The sequence below is a fragment of the Ictidomys tridecemlineatus genome, chromosome 9 (genome assembly GCF_052094955.1).
Source record: "Ictidomys tridecemlineatus isolate mIctTri1 chromosome 9, mIctTri1.hap1, whole genome shotgun sequence".
Lineage (NCBI taxonomy): Eukaryota > Metazoa > Chordata > Mammalia > Rodentia > Sciuridae > Ictidomys > Ictidomys tridecemlineatus.
This window is the reverse complement of record NC_135485.1, coordinates 72,243,527-72,266,114: the sequence shown is the minus strand read 5'-3', so window position 1 is coordinate 72,266,114 and position 22,588 is coordinate 72,243,527.

The window sequence follows — 22,588 nt, the reverse complement described above, 5'->3', positions numbered from 1 at the left end:
TCAGCTACGGACAGGAGGCAGTGGAATCTTGGAGGGAAAGTAAGATTTTTAAGGTAAAAGAAAAGCAGCCAAGTCACACTATAGATGGGGTTTTGACAATGTTTACAAGTGCACAATGAGCAAGAAAAGGAACTTAAGGTAGAGATAGGAAAATACCAATTCGAAACTAAAATGAAACCAGGATCAGGGTAAGTGTTTCGAAAAAGCAGGGAAAGGGGGTTGGGGTTGTGGCTCAGCAGTAGAGCAGTTGCCTAGCATGTGCAAGGACCTGGGTTTGATCCTAGCACAAAATAAAAATAAAGAAATAAATAAAATAAAAGTATTATGTCCAACTACTGCTAAAAAATAAATATAAAAAAAGAAAGAGGAGAAAGGAAAGAATGAGCACCTCTACACTACCTGTTTCCATCCTTTATATTCTAAATTCTCTCTGCCTCTGTCCCTTTCTTTCCTTTCTAGTCTTTCTTGAAAAAAAAGGCCATACAGAAGTAGGTGTTTAATAAAAACATTTTAATAAAAGCATTTAATAGTTTAAATTAGGAGATCTGGACTTCTTCAACTAAAATATAGATTTTTACATGCAGTATTTGCATGTATCTTTCATCCTCCTGTAAAACCTTTAAATATGTCTCCTGACTCTCACTCCCTATTGGAGATTTACATCATCACCAAGATCAGCAAAGCAAGCTACTTCTTACAACTTTTATTCTACTCTCCACCAATTTGATAATTGGTTTCGTGATGGCAAAGTAATAATGAAATATGACTTGTTTTCGTTCCTGGTCCACATTCCCAAATATTAAAATATTATGGTATTCATACAGATCATAAGAATTCTGACACTTTCATCAAAGTCTATAAGGATCTACCTGTTGTGTTAGCTAAAGTAGGTAAATTTTCCACATTTTCTTCCCTTAAGACTCTTGTTATCAATAATTACTTTCATCATTTAAAAAACATAACATACTATATGAACAAAGTGAAATATTAAGGTAATGTGCTATATCTCTATTAACTAAATGAAAATTTCAGATTTTCAAAGTATGCATTATTATTTTTTGTATCTAATCATAAATATGGATTTTGAGCCAAAATCTACTTACTTATTTTAAATTTTTGAATGAATTTACACCAAGAAATACTATTTAAAAATATAATCTTGTCCTTTAAAAAGAAAATAATTTTAAAAAATTATTTGTTAGCATTAAAATTATTTTGATTATGTTATCTTTTCCACATAAAATAATTCTTACTGGATTTATTTTGTGATTCACAAATTGATCATTTCTAAATCAATTGTGATTTACAATATATATAAAACATGTCACTTCAGTCAATTTTACATGTAAGAAATTGTTTGTTGTACAAGTTTCTCACTTCCCCAGGCATGGTGGTACACTCCTGTAATCCCAGGGGCTCAGGAGGCTGAGGCAGGAGGATGCAAGTTCAGAGCTAGCCTCAGCAACTTAGCAAGGCCCTAAGCAACTCAGTGAGACCCTGTCTGTAAATAAAATATAAAAAAGGGCTAGGAATGTGGCTCAGTGGTAAAGTGCCCCTGGGTTCAATCCCTGGTAGCAAAAACAACAACAAGAAAATTTCTAACTTCTTTCAGAGAGAATGAAGAAAATGTGTGATTTGTTTTTCCTCATCACCTTTGGTACTTGAAGTGAAATCTGGATTCTGATGAACTAGCAATGCTTTGGAAAATATGTGTCTTTAAATGTTATTTTTAAAAAATGAGTTCTGATTGGTCAATATTTGGATGGAAATGTCCATAGTAAGTAGAAATGAACCTCTTGATACTATCAATGTATCATCTTAATCACTGTTAATTCTGCAGACTTGTTTATGCTGAAATAGTATTGATCAAACTTAGGGTAATTTACTAGTGATGCCCATTTGTGGGCTTAATGGTCAATATTTCTTTGAAGTTATAATTCACAACTAAGGTGCATTATATTCCAGCAACTTCCTCATTGTTTTCTGAACTCTCCACATATTTTGGTGCCTCACTCATGGACAATTTGTAAAACATTATGCAAATGTCAAACATATTTTCTCATAGTTAAACGTGATTCTCAAGAGTTTCTATTTTTAAGTGACACAAACTACCAAAACTAGAAGAAAGAAAAACCTCTCAAATATTGATTTAAGGAAAGTGATAACCACAACCTATTACTACAAATATGTATAATATTCCTTTGTAGTAGGTTTATTTTTGCCTTTTCATTCCAAAGATTTAGCATCTTTAACATCATGATCAAGAATGTTGAAAACAAAGAATAATTTTTTGTGTGTGCTTGACTTAGCATGTTAGGACAGATGGCATGTATGGAAAAGGGTAAGGACCCAATGCCTGCCTCCCCTGAAGGGTTGCAGCCACTAAATACAGGTCTGTTCTGAACATGGGAGAGAGCAAATCTTACCTAACACTGTGGTCTTAATTAACAGCTTAGAGCACACAATTTTATTTTCTGAATCAAGGCTATTGTGTTAATTCAAATGACTTTATCTGTTAGCAGAAAATTTATGCAACCTTACTCAATTCTTATATGGGGTAGAAGACTACTATTCCATTGAATATATTATTAGAGCAACAGTAGGACAAAGTTATAGTTGAGCCTTGCCTAAGCTACAATCATGCTTATTGAATTGTATCTTTTTAATAAAAGCAAGTATATTTTGTTTCATGTCTTTTATTATATCTGTTCCAAGGAACATATTGAGGAAGTCTATGTTTTAGTTAAATATTTTATATTTTGTCTCATCATTCACTTTACAGAGTGATTAGTTAGGATCATTACAGCACTGCAGCTTAGAAATGGCTTTCATTCAACGAGTTTCTCATTATAAAAACTACAAAACAATCAGTAAAATATTTACTAAAGTATTTCAATTAGTTTTCCAATTTAGTGCTTTTCAGGGGATCAGAACTTTGAAAGGAGTATAGGAGTTTTACTAGTAAATAAGGGAAGCTATTTAATGTAAAATGAGATAGAAATTGCTGCAGTTTGGATGTTGAATGCTCTCCAAAAGTTTATATGTTAAAGATTTGGACACTAACTTGATGCTGTTAGGAGGTCAGTGGAATATTAGATGAAACTTTGAGGGAAGTCATTAGGTCACAGGGGCATGCCCTTGATGGGGAATGTGTGACCACAGCTCCTCCTTTTTTTCTTCCTGTGGCTTTGCTACCTGACTGATGAGGTAAATGGTTTACTCTGCCATGTGCTACCACCATGATGTGCCACCTTACCATAGGCCTCAAATAATAGGGCCAGTCTTGGACTTGAACTTCCAAAATCATGAATCAAAAAGAAGCCATTTCTCTGTAGCACTCAATTGTCTCAAGTGTTTTGTTACAATAAGAGAAAGCTGATCAATACAGTCATCTCTGTGTTTCATTAAGTAATGAAGGTATTCAGGAACTTCATGTTACAATTGGTAAAAGTCTGGACTCAGGAAGCCTGGGATCTGACACAAATTCTGGCACAGAATAGGCATCCACTAAATATTTCTTGATTTTCTAAATACTGACTTTGATTCTGGGCATGTTGTTTAACTTCTCAGGAAGTTAGTTTTTTTTTTTTTAATCACTTGGTGCATTTGTGGGAATACAGATTTTCTTTCAGAATAATCATGTGATATCCCTGGTTCTATTTCCTTACAGGTGCTTTTTTTTTTGTATTAGTTGAAAGAACTTTAACTTTAGGTATTCAATTTGTCTCTACAACAATTTACAAAAGGAAATACCTTAGAATTTTCAATATGTAGCTAAGACAGATTTATGTATTTATGAAATTAGAGTCAGTATTTTAGAGCTAACATTGACAAACTGTCAATCTAATTTAATTAAACCCAGAACTCATGTACTGGTATTGTCTCAATATTTTCTACCATCCATTCTTGGCTAATCTAATTATATACCATTAAAAAGAGCTCATATTCACTGTGAGCAGAACACTCTAGCACAAATTAAGTTCAATAATAGAATTGTTTTGTATGTTAGCATCTGTCTTTTTCATTTCTCTGATGTATTTCAATACTGATATATTTAGACAAAACACAGTATTCATATTACTCTAAAGTAAAAATAATGTGTCTTTCCCTGATGTACATGCTGCATACCACTTAATAATGCATTTCTTTTTCTAAATGTCATGAAACTGTAATAGATTGTTATTGTCATAAAAATTTCAGACATTATCTTTAATCCTCTTTAGGAGGGAGATACTATAAATATAGCAACAGGAAATTCTCCCTGTTTATTTTAAAAACTATGTTTGGTTTGGAAAAAAGAAGAATGTTGCATATTTTTTCCTATGAAATATATCCTACTGACCTGAAAAAAATATAGATATATCTATATACACACACGTATATGTTGAACTTCAGGCCCCAACAAGAACTTCCCCACTGAACTACATCCCATACCACCTCTAAACATTTTCCCTGACTTACCTTGAACAATTATGCTTTACCTTTTCTACTTTTTAAAAACTACTTTTCTTTACATGCCACTTGCTTTTAAGCTAAAGTAAGCTTAATATATCTTTTAAACTTCTTAGAAAGTAAATCCTTTGTAGATTGAAAATGTAAATAAAATATTAAATTTGGACTAGATTCTCTGTAAAATAAAATTAAAAACGGTTTTCTTTGTTAAACTTATTACATGAGATTAAAACTTGCTTCTTCTTTAATCACTGTGTCAAATTAACACATATATTTAAATTCATTTTTAAAAGCATTTTATCACAGGTCACCTCATTAATATCTACAACGTTTAAGTTTTTATGTACCAGTTAAATTTAATACAAAAATTTGAAGTATGCATTTCTGCAGGAGTTATGAGATAATTACTACTTATGTACTATTGGCATTGCTTACTGTATGTAACAATGTACATCTTCAGAATAAATTCATTATAGGAACTTTATTTAGAGAAGCTTGCTTTGCAATAAAATCTAACACAATTACTACCAAAAACATATCTCATGGCAATTTTATTTTTATTATTTTGGCATTTTGATAAACATGCATATCAATAACTTCTATAGTGAATATCAAAATTTATCCAGCATTAGAGATCCATAAGAAATAAGTAGTGTATTAAAATTAAAAATAAGTAGTGTATAAACATTTATTTTTAAAAGCAGATTAAGACATATTTCCTTTAGAAGAGGGCATTTTTTGCTTTAAAAATATTTCTTATCTATCCAGTTTCACTAGTGTCTTTACAAAACACCAAGATTTATGCAAAATGATATGACAAAAATTTCAGAAATTCATCTCTTATGTCACATAAGTATGGTTAAATGAGCTAGGTGACTCATAGAGAATGTATCTATTTTATGGTTTACAAATAAACATGAATTAGAAAAAAGGTAGGAATTTTCATTTTATCCTAGATAACTGTTATGCATAATTATAATTTTTTAAAAAACAATCTGCATAGACTCCCCATGAAGTCCATTTTACTGAAACAAGAGAATCAGCTCTTTTAAAACTTTTTTTTCAGTTTCAGAATTTCATTAAATCATAAGAAGCCTAATTAAATTCTGGGTTTGAGCCCAGAATATAGTAAATATATCTTCTCCTTTTTTAGGAAAAGTGCTTTCATGGACATTTTAGATAGTGAATAGACAGAAAGTATATTTCATTATATAATCACTTGGTATATCATTTATTTTGCTCATAGGATAAAGAAGCTATAGATAAATTACAGAGAGACTTATGCATATTTTTCCATCTAAAAAAACTTTTTGATATGTTTTAATGCTATCATTTTCAAATAACAAAAGTAATTTAAATTCATCTTGATAAGTTTAGAAAATTCACATAAACAAAATAAATAAAATAAAAATGTCAATGAAATATTTGTGAAATTGAAGATACCCTAGTTAACTCTTTAATAAGTAGGAAGTGAGTTTCTATTTGCCTGTTTTGCCTACAAAGAAACAAACCATAATCTCAGAGCACACAACCAAATTAATCACTAGTATTTTCCATTTTCCATTTTTCTTTTCTTTCTGTGTGTGTACAGCACAGGATCATACAATTTGTATTTTTATCCTTTCCCAATAACAAGAATATTTGAATATGTGTCAATGTCCACATTAAATTTACAAAAATATTTCTCTAATTTACTTACTGTAAATAACTTAGTCATAAAAGAAAAATTAAGGAAGGTTGTAAGCATAAAATTATGTTGTCTTTCAATAAGATGGAGTGCATGCCATTAAATTTGTTAAGAGATAGGCATAATTTATAATGTTAGAGTTTTTTAAAATGTGTTACATAATCTGTTACTGAATATACAAGATAAAAATGGATGTTTTCATGTGAATTTTATGGAGGAAAGGCTGAATTAACTGGTTTTAGAGCCTGGTACAAGTTTGGAATTATTAAATATACTATATTCATTCACTGTGTAGTACTATGTGCTTAAAATCAAAATAATGAGCACAGATGATAAAGTATTCATCTATCTATCTATCTATCTCTCTGATTGAAGACATAGAGCCTGTATGCAGAAACTTGAAGCAGACAGTATAAAAAAATTTCAGGATATATTTTTGTTGTCACTCAAGAGGCAAATAAAGTCATGAAAGCAATGGTATCTAAAAAGATGCCTTATGACAAAGACTATTTATCCTCAGATTGGAAAGAGCTCTTTGAAATTGACTTAGTCTCTGTCTCTGTCATCATCTCCTGGATAGCAACAAGCTGAACAATGTGTCATCTCATAAAAGGGCAATCAGAGGGATATGATTGGCCAAAGAACTGTGGTGCTTTAAATCTGAATCTGCAAATAATCTACAAATCCCTGTGATTCCTCTCAGATATTGCCAAGGACACCCTATGGATAAAGTAAGTTCAGGCAATATATGAAATAGAACTGAGAGAGATCCTGAAAAATATGAATTTAATCAGTTCTACTGTTCAGGAGATTGTGCTCTTTCTATTTCCAAACAGGTTCCTGTAACCGTATAGATCATGTGCCAAATAAGCACCACCCCTCATTTGTCATTCTGCTGCAGGTGCATTTCCTCAGAGAGGCCACAAGCTTAAGGATTATCATTCATACAGAGATCAATTTCTTTTGACAGCAAACTGTTGCAGGCACAAATTTGCATTTGCAGTATGGTAATTTTAAAAAATTCAACATATTGGAGATTTCCAGTGGCCTTGCTACATCTTTTACTACATTTACTACAATTATACATATTGTTCCTGAAAAACAAAGAAAGGAAAACTGTCACTATCCTCAGTTCCTTTGTGAGCATTATACAGGTGCATTTGTTTTGTAAAATTGCTTTGATGTTAAGAAAATATTTTCCAACTCAGGATAATTTGGATAACCAAGGCTGATCATGGTTAATTAAAGACTTAGAGAACTTTATTTAATTTCATCAAATAGTTATTTTTACATGACTTATAGGTGTAAGTCATTGGAAATGATGTAGTATAATATAGATATTTCTCAAATGACAAATGTGATTCTTTTGAGCACAAACCAAGTCATATTAACATTCTGGCTCAAATTTCTACTGTGCCTACAGCTCTTCCAGGTTCTCAATCCTGTTGAAAAGTCTCCTCATGACATACTTGTGGCAAGCCCTGGAGAGTCTCAGGTGTTTAATCATACATCTGATTCTGTTAGTCCTATTGCTGGTGTCTGTGTGCTACCATGGACCTGTCATGTCAGTAATTAGAACTCTGCTGCAAGAAGGCTTTTCTGCTTGATGTCACCTTCCAATTAAGTCTGTTTCAGGCTACTCCCTGCCTCTACTTCTGAAACTGTCCCTTCAATTTCTTCCTCCATGTCCTGTCTGAATTCTGTCACTAAAACAAAAACAAGCAAAATCTATGACATCTTTTCATAACCCTTAGGGCTTTCTTCATTTCAAGTGGCTATTATATGCAATTCAATTCTTTCAACTTTAAAAGAAATAATTTGCAAATTTTACAATGACTTGTAAACTCCAACACTTCACCATTGTCTTCCTAATTTTTCTTCAGGCTGAACAAAAATCTCCCAAAACCAGTAGTATATCCTAGTGGTGTAACTGGAGGAGATACTAAATGCAAGCATGATGTAATTGTGAAGTTAAAAAAAAATAAGTAATTTGTTTTTGGAGATATAAAATTTAAAAATAAATGCAACCAGGGAATGATGCAAGGCTTGGCATTGAAGTGGAGAAAGTGAGGCAGCAGACATCTTTCACTCAGGCAACAGTACAAAAGATGCGATGAAGTGTAAGGACCCATGACTCCGAATTTCTGAATGTTCTGTGTGATGCCAAGCTGAGAGGAATGTGGTCATATGAAAAACAGAGTTAGATTAGAGCCAAAATGATGATTCAAGAAGGCCTGGATTCTACACCAAACCTTGTAAATTTTCTCCTATGAGTAATTAGGGACAACATCAGGCATTCTAAATGGAATTAAGGTATTTATGCCTCAAGTAACAGAAGATCTGGCTGAAAGAAAATTTAGAGCATTTATTATCTCATTAAACAAGAGGCATGGTGATAAGGTGGATCCAGGTGTGGTGAATTCAACCATCCAGTGAAAACATATCTTTACCTCTTCTTCTTCCACTCATTGTTTCTAAATGGCTGAATTAATTTCAAGCATAATATTATCAACCAATAATGTCCTAAAATAATAGAATTTTATTTTTTCCCATGTTTTTTTGTTAAGATTTTTTTCTGTTAGGAAAAATTCAGCTTGTTTCCTTAAGCCTGTTAATATTAGGTATCTCTTGATCCAGTCAAGTTGACAATTCAAATTAACCATCACAAATGCATTGTATTTAGGTTTCACAATATTTATTTTTTCTTACCTTTTCTCTCTCTCTTTTGGTATTCTTTGATATCAGTGTTTTCAAAGATTTTGTTTTTATTGTGTATAGAACATCATTTAATCTAATTTGACCATTTCTTCATTATTTGAACCAGGTTAAATATTTGTAGCAAACATACTACATATGTGGTGTGTATAAGCAGCATATAATGCCTTATTTTCAGGACATACATGGTGAGTTATTTGAGAAGCATCAAAATGAATGAAACTACTTCCACATACTTCAGCAAAAGAAAAAAAATCCATTTGGCTATATATCTGCATCCACACATTTCCAAAGAGAGCATGAGAAAAAGAATCAAATTTAGAGAGAAAAAGCAAATAATAACAATTAGTGAATCTAGATGAAGGGTACAGAAATTATTCATGAACTAGTCTTTATGTTTTTTCTGAACTATTTCAAAATAAAAAACTTACAAAAACCACTGGGTTGAAATAGTGAAAGGCTGTGACATGGAGTTGATATGCTAAGATCAGGTAGCCCTTCATCACTAGCTGGCTGTATGATTTTGGATGAATTATTGAAAATATCTGATTTTCTTGAAATTAAGATGATAATGCCTACTTCATATTATCTTAAAAGATTGAAAATGGTAATAGAAATGCAAACTTTCACAAAGCAGAAAAGATACAGAATATCAAAACAAATACAGATTTCTTTTCAAAACAGAAGCCCAGTACACGCTAATACTTTAGATATAGACTCAGAAAATAAAAAAAAAGATGTCTATCTTTTGGAAAATAACAGAAGTATAAATTATCCTGTTGTTCATTTAGAGAAATGAATTTTGCATACTTGAAATGACCTTGGTGAATGTAAATTAGATGGAGTTCAAGGGGTGACTAGTACAGAGTTAATTAATTTAAGAAATCAATAAAGATGAATAAGGATTGTTAAGGTGTACAAAAAGTCATAGAGGACATTAAATGTAAGTCTGTGAAAAACAAGGTGCTGAATCTGTTTGGAAGTTTCTGAGATATGGAAGTACTTATGTACCAGCACTGGAGAATGCCCTCTGCACTCTAGACTGACTTCACAATCTTCCTGAAATGAAAATGAGATCTGAAGATCTGACCCATTCATTCTGAGACATATATTTGTGGAGCTCCTTTTATCTTCTAAGCCCTCAACTAGTGTTGCAATATAAAAACAAATGAGAAGAACATTCTTACCTCCAAGGAGTTCACATCTTTCTCCATAGTCAATTACATCTTCCTCCTCGGGTTAACTCCTGAATTTGAATGCTCCTTTGAAACAGCTTATCGACATTACTGGGAGTATTAGAAAACTTTGGTGAAAGTAGAAGCATTTAAGTTGAGATATAACTTTTAGTTGTGAACAGACAATTTCAAATGTTTGAGGGGAAAAAAACCTATTTCTTATCTAAAACTATATCACCCCTTGAAGACTTAAGCTTCTTTTTCTCTTCATTTTTATAAGGTCAAAAGTAATAAGAAAATATATACTGTAATAATTCTTCCTAATAAACATTAGGTTTGTGCTCCTTTAAAATGCTTGCCTCCTGATTTGGCTGGGACTTCATCTGTGGGTGAAGAAAGTTCACTAGCACATTGAAGCTTAACTGCAACTTTTCAAAAAGTAGTTTTTTAATGTTTGCTTGAGATGCTGTGGATAATATTATCAAAGAAACTCCTCTTTTCTGTTCTTCTGTGTCTTCTGTTCTTAACCTTCTATTCTCCATTCTTTTCTTAAAAATGTATGAATTGGTTCCTTTATCTTTTCTTACCTTTCTGCTTCTTCCACTTTCCTTTTTCTTACATTTTCCTCCTTTTCCTCCTCTCTCTTCCATCCCTTTGAAGTAAGGTTTGATGAGCCAGGACTACAGGATTTAGGGACTAAGAGATGCCATGAATCAGTGTGGGCTGAGAAACACTGGTGTGAGGAATAGCTAATGGGGTCACAAAGGAAAAGAGAACATTAGTAATTATATAACATGATGATGTTATATATTGTGTAACAGATCACTTAACTGCTGGAGAAGATCTGCAAGTAGGGACATACTAAGCTTCTTGTTTGGATTAGATTTAGACGCATCAGTGTTAGCTTTCTGATGTATATGTATGTGTGTGTTTGTGTATATATACACACACATATATATGAACATATATACCTCTGTATATATGTAGAGAAAGGTGTATATGTGCATGCTCATAACACATACATTTTCTAGCTGTGTGTTTTAAGGGGTCCAAATAGTAGTAGTATCCCATAAGTAATGATTCTACCAAGTACCCGAATATTAAATATCATTCTCTGCAAGGCAACAGGGCTGTTAGAATAATGAGTGTTACAGGAATAGGGCAGTGAAGTCCAACATAAGCCCAAAATATCATGTTTGTAAAGGTTGTACTCAATATCTGATGGGTTGTTAATCCCCACCCCCTAAAAAAGTGTAAACCAGCTTTGGAGTGTCTTCATTCAGTAATTCTGGCAACCTTAACTAAGATAATAAAACTAGCCAACAATTCTCAATGGATGGTAAAACTGGACAGTCTAAATTTGTTGCGAACAGAATATTTAGAGTCTCAAAATTGTTCCCTTACCCCAATTTTTTATTTCAAACGAAAAAAAAAAATACCCAGCACATTTGCAATGATGTTTGAAACTATTATCATCTCAACTGAATGCTCACTAGTAATTAGACAAGTGGATATCTTTGTGTGTGTCTGTGATAGAATTGGAGAATTTGAAACTAATAATCAATAAATATTTAATAATTTTAAATAAAAAGGCATTCTATAAACTAACTACCATACTCTTTATAACAAGTATTAAAATTACAAATGAGAAGGTAAGATTTAGGAATTGTTCTAGTTGAAAATAATCCAATGCATAACCGATGTGATTCTGCAAGTTGTATTTGGGGTAAAAATGGGAGTTCATAACTCACTTGAATCTAATGTATCAAATATGATATGCCAGAGCTTTGTAATGTTCTGAACAACCAATAAAAAAAAGAAAATAATACGAGACATAATCTTGGATTGGATTTTAGACAAGAAAAGGAAAAAAAGCATCAAAAAAGCGAATCATTGGGATAATTGTTTAAATTTGGATTGTTTGTACTGAGTGATAGTCTACATGGTGGGATTATTTTCAATGTTAACTTTCTGATTTAAATGGTTGTGCTATGATCATGTAGAGAATATTCTTTTACCTTAGGAAACTCACACTAAAATTTTTAGGGCTAATATGATATCCTATCTGCAACTTACATTCAATTAAATAAGTAATGTTAGATGCATACACACACACACACACACGCACACATACACATTGAGTAAAGAGAAAAGAAAGAAAGGTAGAAGATAGGTAATGAGAAGCAAAGTGGAAATATATTGACAAGTAGAAGGTATGTGTCCTAGAAAAGGAAGTTACTCAGTTATTTGTGACTTTACTATGAGTTCATTTTACACAAAATAACTCATAAGTAGACCAAAGTGTAAACCTGAATAAAATGTCCAGATATTCGAATGGACTTAAATGTTGGGTTAGTAGCATACCTGTTTAATGTTGCAGGACATTAAAATTCTATCTTTATCACTGACATTTATTATTATTCAAAATAATAATTGATTATGGTACAATATTTTAGTTCATTAACACTTTTTTCTAGATGATAATATCCATATGTTTTATCATTCAAAATTCCTCAGCACTTGACATTTCTGGACCTTCTGTTCCAATTATCTGCCTCTATCCCAGGTAAACTTCTGACTGCACCTGCACTGATCATTGTACAGCCCACCAGAACATCACCTCTGTTATGATTTGGATGTGAGGTGTCCACCAAAAGCTGATGTGTGGGACAATGCAAAGAAGGTTAAAAGGAGAAATGATTGAGTTATGGGATGGAGCTATGGGCTGTAAGAGCCTTAACCCTATCAGTGAATTAATACCCTGATAAGGATTAACTGAATGGTAACTGAAGTGGTAAGGTGTGGTTGGAGGACATGGGAATTGAGGCGTGGCTTTGGGGTGTATATTTGTATCTGGCCATTGGAGACCTCTCTGCTTTCTGAACACTTTATGAGCCACTTCCTTCTGCCACACTGTACCACCATGATGTCCTGCCTCACCTTGAGCCCCGAGCAATGGAGCAGTCCTTCTGAAACTGTGGGCCCTCAAATAAACTTTTCTTCCCCCACAATTGTTCTGGAAGGTCTTTTAATCACAGCAGCAAAAAAGAAAAATGGTGACTAAAACAACCCCTCACATCTCTCAAACACTATCTACAATGTCTTTTTTTCACTGATCCTCATATTACCTTCCCTGGCTTGTGTCCTTCACTGACCTGTGCTCTGTCACCAATATTGAGTGATTACCTGTCTCAGCACTGGTAACTGTGGCTTAACTGACTAGTGGCTCTGTTGCCACCAGTCTGTGGGCTTGTTTAACATCTTTTATCTCGGTGTCTTTATGCAGCCTACATCTCCTCCATCTCTAAATCTAACCTGGAAGAGATGCTCTAAAAATCTTTTTATACATTATGAAATCTATAAGTGTATGTAAAAATACACTATCTGACATTAGGAGAATTCCATGTTGTCTGTTTTCTGATTATATTTTAAATTTAAACTGTAAGGTAATATTACAAAATTGTACCTAGAAGAAAACATATTTTTTCCCAATGTTTCTCCATGTGAGATATCATAGATAATAAAGGTAGAGTTTCTTTATTCTAAAACTACTTCTTCATTTTGAATGTTGTTCTTTGTTTTTATCATATTACTTGTGAATTTAGTTTCTTATTTTTGGTCACAATTCACATCAAATTACACAATGTAGTAACAACTGTGATTTGGTTTTTCCATTTTTACTGTCTATTATCCTTAAATTTTTATTGCACACTTAATTTTTATAATTAAAAAAATTAAAATTCGGTAGTTTTGACCCAAACTAAAAACTTTGACTTAATGGAGAGTTTAAAACAGATTCTAAATTATAATTAATGCAAGTTAATTTTTTTTGAGTATATCATCTTATTTCCTTATTATAAAGAAGTGGTGGCTTTTGTGTAAATAGTCTATGTGACATATTATTATTGTCACTGGAATGCATTTGGAAAGGATTTCCAATCATACTATATTCTTGGAGAATTGAGACTAATATGTTGTAAGTAAATTTGTGGAGCATCGTGCTGAAAATTTTTAACAGTTATCCACAATCTTTCTATTTGAGGAAACTCTTATACTTTCTACTGAATAGGATTGTGGGTGATTATTTTTCCACTCTCCAACTCATGCTTCTTTGGGTTAAAAACTACTAAAACAACACTTTCTCATATAACTCCCTCTAATATATTGATTTCCTTTATTCACCAAATACAGACTAATATCCTTATAAATTTTATAAATCTCTGTAACCATCTTCATGGAGTTTTAATGTGTTACAAATATTGAATTAAAGGCAAATAACTTTTGTTTTAAAAGATTATGATTTATTTAGTTAAGCTTTCCTTTACTTTTATGTCTCTTTTTTCAATATTCCTCTTTTTGTTTTACCTTTCTGTCCTCCTGTTTTCTCTCTAATATTCCTTTATATTTTCCTAAAATGTATTATTACTATTTTAGCTTTCTGGCCTAACACCATAAACAGAACTAAGATTTAAATAATCAAATAGAATAAAAAACCTTTTCACTGCTAATTGCTAATACTTTCCTTAAATATTTGTGGGCCTAGTGTGTGTTTTTGCATATTCTTATATCATCACAATGTTGGAATTTATGAAAATTAAGACTGAGTTTCAGTTTTTTTAAAAGTTTTCTTACAAATTCTTCATGTTATTTATTGTCTCCATACCTTAGTTTCTAAAATGGGAGTGTCTTATGACCTATTGATTCAATGATGATGAATTTTAATTAAAATATGATTTTAATTTATTATTATGTTTAATTCATGTAATTATTAATTCATTATAAATTAATGGGCTTAGAAGAGCATAATATTGGGAATCACAAGTCCTAGATATTTAATAATTCCTGTGGTAGTCAAGAGGACAAATTACAAAGAGATCTCCAAAATTTCATACCTGAGCTTATCACGATTCTCTGTGTTCATTAAGTTTTTTCACACATTAAATTGCCAACTAATAGAAGTAATACCCAGGAAATCTCATGCCCAAGTTTTAGCAATAGATAATTGGTTAGGTATATCCTCTTTTCTACTGTTAAGTTTGTAAGGGTTTTTTTTTAATTTAAAATATTTCACTGCTTTATTAAATAAATTCAATTCAAATAAATACAAATTGTCAAGGCATAGTAAATAGGCATTTTTACCTTTTTACTGTCTGTTCAAACAAATTTTATTGTAAATTAATTTTGACTAAAGTTATAAGATTGGAGCACATTCTAGTACATATATATTTAATTTCATTTATGCTAAAATCTCTCATGTTAAAGCTGGACCCATGGCCCTTTCCTCTCTTTCTATTTCTTTTTCATTTTTTTAAGAGCTATAAAGCAATATGGGCTGAAAGGCACCAGTCTTGGAAAAGAAAAGTGGTTGGGAGAGGTATTGATGGGTAGAAAATACTTTTAAAAAAATGTTTTCATAAGACACTCCCAATTCCACCTATTATGTACGGAAGAGTTTAGGGAAAATGGCCAGAAATACAAATAAATTTCGTAGACATTGAATAAAATTCAATTATATAAGAAAATGGCCCAAATACTATTTATTGTCTATTTTGTGCTGAGCATTTTGTTATTTGCTTCCTCAAAACAACCATTTTAGAAGGATTTATTTCCCTTAATTTGTGAGCAAAGCAAATTAGAACAAGAGACTTCATTATTGCTTACTGCACCATCTGAGATTTGCATTTTTTCTCTTGGCACATATTGAACAAAAAAAGAAAAAATACAAGAGGTGGCAGAATGCAGAAAAAGGTACACTTTTATTCATTGTAGTTGGATCTTTGCAAGAATAAGGGTTAGTTACAGTCCTGAAGTGTTCTGATTAATACAGCTATTTTTCAGTGCTTACAGCCAAATGCATAGAAAAATATTACAAATATTTGAGGTAACATTTTAAGAGTAAAGTTGATAAGTGCAATCTAAAAAAATTACATTTAGAGGTAGTATTAAACTAGACACTGAGCTGGTGTGTAGTATAGATTTGTGGTCAGCCAAAGAACCATGATTAAAATTAAGAGCAGCATCAATTGACTCCCAGAAAGCTTTCAAATAAATTTGCTGCTACTTATTTTCTGCTGGCCCATTGGGACTAGTTTTCTTTACAGCCTCCTGTTTTGAAAAACGAGAAAGTCCTTGGTCATGAGAAAGAGTTAACTGAAGAGAAATTACTTGTATCCTAGGAATAAATAAAATATTTTTTGTTGAATGCTGTCAAGATGAAATGATTTTTATTAAATTATTTCTCTGTAGATGTATAGAAAAAATGAAAAATGATCTCATTACTGTTATGATTAATTCCTAATGATTGTTTAGATATAGTATATGAAATTATTTTTTATACATCATGCTCATTTTAGATAGTAGACAAAGTTATTCTTTTCTTATGCCACATCATTTACTATTTGAAAATGTAGTATAATAATGATAAAAAATAAGGAAGAAGAAAATTAAATGATTTTCATGTTTAGAGTTAATTACACTGTTCTCAAAATACTATTTTTTTTGTAAAATAGCATTTTACTAGTAATATTATTTAATAATAGTTCCTTAGAACTATAATAATATAATTTTCTAAGCTCTTATTTAGTTTTTTAGATTTGGCATAAATTTTGGAAGGTATATATTGTCAATCACTCTATATTTTTGAAATTCTAATATATTTGCAATTCTGTTGTCTGAGTCTATAAAAATATAAAGCAAATTCTTTACCTTTTGAAATATAAGTAAGCATTAACCCATCATGTTTGAATAAGGAGAGAATATTAAGTATTCCATACTATCTGCATCTTCCTCCTAGTGAAAATTATTTATCCAGAGTGACATCATTTTTGGCAATAGAATTTAGGAGTTATGAATCATGTATTGATTGCCACTGATGGTTAAACTCCATCCCCACATGACATTCTAATGTAGTCCTTCATTCATGAGACTATCTACTTCAGTCCCATTTTAGTCTTTCCCCCAAATCCAAATGATATCGAGAAAACATAACAGAAAATGGTTAAATATATTCATAACAAAACATAGTTTCTGTCATGAGGAACAAAATGGTAGATAAAAACATTAATTGAAGGGATATTTTATGCTTTAACAGCTACAACATATTCCTAGACAGGATAGTTTCACATACAACTGCTTCTTTCCTTAAAAGTGATGTTTTCTGTCTCCATCCATACATCTTTTTAGTACGGGTAGAGTATATTTGAAGATACAGACAAGTGTGTATCTACCTAGAATTCAGGTTTATTTTAATGCCTGTCTTTGTTCTAGCTTAACAGAAGTAATATCATACAATATAAATTGAGGTGATCTTATAATGTCTTTATAATTTATGTAAATTTATGGTCATGTAATATGTACAGTGAAAAACCTTTACCATAACAATCATTAAAGGTAATTCCTGCATCAGTGATGGATTACTGCATATCACTAATTCATTTTTGTGCACCTTTTATTGCTCTTAAGTCTTCTCTTCAATGGAGACTCATTTATTTATTGAACAAAGGTTTATCAGGTTCTTAATATATATCAGGCATGGCTCTGAGAATTGGGATGTTGTCAGGAAACACAGACTGGGCTCTTACCCTTAAGAAGCTTGACTCTGTTAATAGTAGAGTTTATTTTTATTTCTTTTAATTAATTAATTAATTAGTTCTAATTTGTTATACATGACAGTAGAATGCATTTTGATTCATAGTACACATATGGAGCCCAATTTGTCATTTCTCTAGTTGTATACAAATAGAGTCCTACCATTTGTGTCTTCATACATGTACCTAGGGTAATGATGTCCATCTCATTCCACCATCTTTCCTATCCCAGTCCTCCCTCCCTTCCCCTCCCTCCCCTTTATCCTATTCAAAGTTCCTCCATTCCTCCCATACTCCCCTCCTGACCCACATTATGAATTAGCATCCACTAATCAGAGAAAACATTTGGCCTTTGATTTTTTGGGATTGGCTTACTTCACTTAGCATGATAATCTCCAATTCCATCCATTTACCTGCAAATGCCATAATTTTGTTGTCTTTTAATGCTGAATAATATTCCATTGTGTGTGTGTATGTATGTATGTATGTGTGTGTGTGTGTGTGTGTGTGTGTGTGTATACATACATAGACACAGTTTCTTTATCCATTCATCTACTGAAGAGCATCTAGGTTGGTTTCACAACTTAGCTGTTGTGAATTGTGCTGCTATAAACATTGATGTGGCTGTGTCACTGTAGTAAGCTGTTTTTAAATCCCTTGGGTATAGACTGAGGAGTGGGATAGCTGGGTCAAATGGTGGTTCTATTCCAAGTTTCCTAAGGAATCTCCATACCATAGAGCTTATTTATTTATGTTTTTTAGTTGTTGTTTTATTTATTTATAAATGGTTCTGAGAATCGAACCCAGTGTCTCACACATGACAGGGAAGTGCACTACTGGTGAATCACAGCCCTAGCACCCCATAGAGCTTATTTTTAAATCATTCATTTTCACCAGTATTTCTTGAAAGCATATGGTGTCAGCCATTGTAAATACATAAATTTTAATAAATAAAGAACTATACGCATAAGACAAATACCAGATTATGATAAAAGCTTTCTAGCAAATTGAAATCAAGTCATATAAAAATTATTGTTGCCTGATTTTTATTATTTTTTTAAAGTATTGTTTGGTGTCAGTTAAAGTTCAAAGAGTTCATCTGTTGGCACTCTGTTAACACAATCCCCAATTTACAGATGAAGAAATAGGGGCACAGAGAGGCATATAACCTATTGAAATTACACAGCTGTCAAGTAGCAAGGCCAGAATTCAGTTGACCCTAAGCAGTTTTTTTCCTCCAAAGCACATGTATATTACTAAGGCAGTATGTACTTTTGTGGCATTAAAAAAATTCTAAAGCATAGAGATTTTAAACAATATCCCATACTCCTGAGTGTTGGTCATGATATATTTGAGATGACTACTTTTAGAGATGTCAAGAAGTTTTAAAATATGAGTGTGTAGTTCTGTTGAATTGTCAGAGATAAGGGTCCAATTTGGAAGTCAGAAGCATAAGAAAAGTTAGCTTTCCTGGTCAATTCTATCTAATGATCCCTATTTTGTCTTTTTGGGTGACATAGAACAAATTATATCTCTTCTACTTGCTATGTCTTTATATATTTGAAAATCATTAGTCATATCTTCCTTTATTCTAGTAGTCTCCTGATGGAGCTATCAAAAGATAAAAATTAGTAGGGTAGAAAGGGGAACAGGACATTGAAGAGAAGAAAAAACTACTCCAATTATAGAAATATTACCTTATAGAATTTGGGACTGCTGACAGTTTTCTAGTAAAATATTAAATACCAATAATCCTTTTCATTAGAATCATAGAAACTTCTGTTTAAAAGTACTTTTAAAAATGGAATACTGATATTACAAAAAATTTGATATTTTAATATTAAATATAATATTTAATATTTTAAAGACATAGGAACAAAACTTAAAGATCTTTATCTTTTAAAAATAATTTTGAATACTTATGGATAAGTAAATGCAGTGTCTGGGATGTACTTCAAATAATACAGTGAGTAAGAAGTTGGAGACAGAGATAAATAATATTGTTCACGAATTGGTAATTGTTGAAACTGGGTGATGAACAAGTAGGGGTTCATTATACTATTCTACTATTGCATATGCATGGAGTTTTCCAATAAAATAATAAAAACAGATTACAGTATAATATAAAACATTAAAATATAATAAATGAAATAGTCCTGGGTTGTTATCTTGTCTGATCAACCATAGGATATTTATTTCTGCTCTGCAAAGTCACTGCTACATCTTCACTCACTCTAGTTTTCACTTTCTCTAAGAATAACATTTTTTACTTTTGAAAAAATCTTACAACTTTTCTGATGCTTGAAAACTTATTTTTATGTTATTATGAATGCTGTCTCACTAAAATTTCACCTATGTATTCTTCATTTTTTTCATGGCATTTTTAGAATCTTTTAAATAATATATTTTAAAGTTAAGAAATGTTTTAAAACTTTCTCAAATATTGTGTAATGATGCGTATCCAGCTGAGATGACTGACCATAAATAAGAGCTGTAGAATAGAAAATTCATCCTTCTGAAACCAAATCCATAAATCTCCCTATGTCTGTACAGGAGTTCTCTCTTCCCTTTTGTAATATGCAAGGCGTGCCCCTCCACCTGCTTCTTCACTTAAACTCTAAGTTTCATTTGCTGCCTTCTTCCTTGATGTATTTTGTTTTACTGGTTCTTCTTCTGCATCTTCACTTTATTCTTTCTGATTTCTTCTTAATAGTACATAATACTGTAGCCCTAATGCTAAAAAAAGAAGAAAAAAAAAGTTCTTCCTCATCTCTGTATCTTTTTCCACACATTACTTCAATGAAATACAACTTACTCTTTAATCACATCGATCTTATTTCAATTTCAGTCTTTTATGAAAGTAAACTCCTTCGAGAAAGTTCAGTCAGCACAGACGAATTGTCCAGTTGACCCATCACCAGCTCAGGCCTTCTGCATCTTTGGCCTCACTTGAATTTATCCATAATGCTGACTGATGGAAAAATAAACAACTGTAGACAGAGTAGTCCTAACTTATCTGTGCATGGTAATGTCCTTGAACAGTCAAAAGTTTTCCCTATGTTCTTTTTCAAAACAAGATTTATTTTGTAGAACTTGAATATTAATAGTCATTTTGAGAAAATATTGAGAAAGAAAATGCTTAATTTTGTAAGTTGAATTTAATGAGTAAGATAATACCTTTGGTTTTCTTTAGCTTCATATGAGTCCAGCAGCTTTATATTATGACAAATTTTCTCTCCATCTAATTAAATATTATCCTGGTATAATTATTAGGATTATCATCTCTCCAATAATGATTTTCACTTTTGACTTAAATGTGTATAATAGATACTTTTTATTATACTTTGATATTCATTATGCCGAAATCTTAAAACTGTCTAAACATCACATACAATGTGATCCAACAGGTGATAGCATGCTTCATTTATATTTATATCTCCATCTATATGGTAATGTCAGGGATAGCACTTAGAGAACCTACTCCCACTTGGCTGAGTCTTGTCTTTCCAGCATTTGTAACTTTTATTGCAAATGAAATATCAAACCTGATGGTCTAAGTACATCACCCAGTCTGGGAGCTCTATCTCCCTGACTTGTGCGAGCTGTACTTCGCAGGTAGCATAATAAGCCGTCAGAAACATTTGTGATTGTCCATGTCCTTTTTCAAAGTCTTCTTATATTTAGTGGAGAACAGGCAAAAGAGATCTCTAAAAGTTATTAAAGCATTTTTTCCCCAGCTAATAGGAAGATCTTATTCTTTGCTTCTGCTTGAATTTGTAATAAATTACAAAGCAGGGAATAAAAGCAATATATTCCTTGTCTAAGAAGGTCATATTTGGTAAGATGTAATATTCATTTTGATATTTGCATCTACTGAGCCTATAGTCTTTGTGAAATGAAAGAAAAAGGATTTGTTTTAGATTAGATGAAATATCAAAATGTTAGATTTAGGGGCTCCAGGGTTGAATGCTTTTTGCTTAAGGGAGGAAAGGAGTAGCACTTGGCACTTTCAAATCATTGGAATATCTATCAGTTAATATTAAATGTGCTACTTGATGGTTAAAATAAACCGGTAGTACCATTTGATGTTCTCTCTTTGCCTAATTATGCTTTTTTTTGCTCTTTAAGTGTTACCCTTGTTAGCACAGAGCACTATGCAAGGTAGTTTCTTTTTGAAAGTATAGGAAGAGATAATAATGTGGTCCCTTCTCAGAAAAATCAATAATCTTCACTCTAGAATTATTATATTCACATTTATTAAATTTTAAATAAACTTTATTTCTTTTATCATTAACAAAAAATCTGGCTATAATTTGGTGATATATACTTGTCTCTACCAAGTGGCACATAACAAACCCATGAGCACAGTTTACCAAAACTCTTTTATGATTTATAATGGGAAAAACTAGAAATTTAGAAAATCTCTCTCTCCTCCCTCCCCTCCCTTTCCCTCCTTTTTTCCCTTTCTCTCTCTCTTTCTCTCTCTCTCCCTCTCTCTCTCTCTCCCCCCTTCACACTCTCTGTCACACACACACACACACACACACACACACACACACACACAAGCACACTCAAGTATGCAGACTTTAAGACTTTAGTTTTGTTCAGTAAGAGTCTCAGTAATTCCTATTTGCATCTCAAAGTAGAATAGTGACTCCACATTCCTTGCTCAATCTTGTGATTCTCATAAAGTAATTAAAACAATTAATAGGATAGCCACAAAACAATTAGGACCTACACATTATTAAGAACAGAAGCACATTGGCTTGCTATATCAGAAATATTATGTCCTTTACACTTTTACCAAGACAATAGCTTTTAACTTTTTCGTTGCTTTCTCTTCCTCTCATCCTGGGCTCTCATGCCATTTAAACTTCTTGTAAGACATCTCAGACCATATTGCTTCCCTTAAGATTTCTTACTGCCTGTTCAATTAAGAGTTTGTCTGAATTTTAGGGTTTGAGATATTACTA